The sequence below is a fragment of the Theropithecus gelada genome, chromosome 10, assembly GCF_003255815.1.
Source record: "Theropithecus gelada isolate Dixy chromosome 10, Tgel_1.0, whole genome shotgun sequence".
In the NCBI taxonomy this organism is placed as follows: domain Eukaryota; kingdom Metazoa; phylum Chordata; class Mammalia; order Primates; family Cercopithecidae; genus Theropithecus; species Theropithecus gelada.
Window position 1 is genome coordinate 799935 of NC_037678.1, and position 217 is coordinate 800151.

The following is a 217-nucleotide window of genomic DNA, read 5'->3' on the forward strand; positions in this document are numbered from 1 at the left end:
GCAGAAGGGATTTCAAAGCCGCCGCACTGCCTTGGGTGTGGAGGATGCGGAGATGGGAGCGGCAAGGGGTTCCTTGCAGCCCGGTAGAATGGGAGCCTGAGCAATGGTGGTGTGGGGAGGAGAAAGAGGGGACCCAGGGTGGTGGTAGGAGGGAGGGGCAAGAGGGGACCGAGGGTGGGGGGGAGGGAGGGGCAAGAGGGGACCGAGGGTGGGGGGG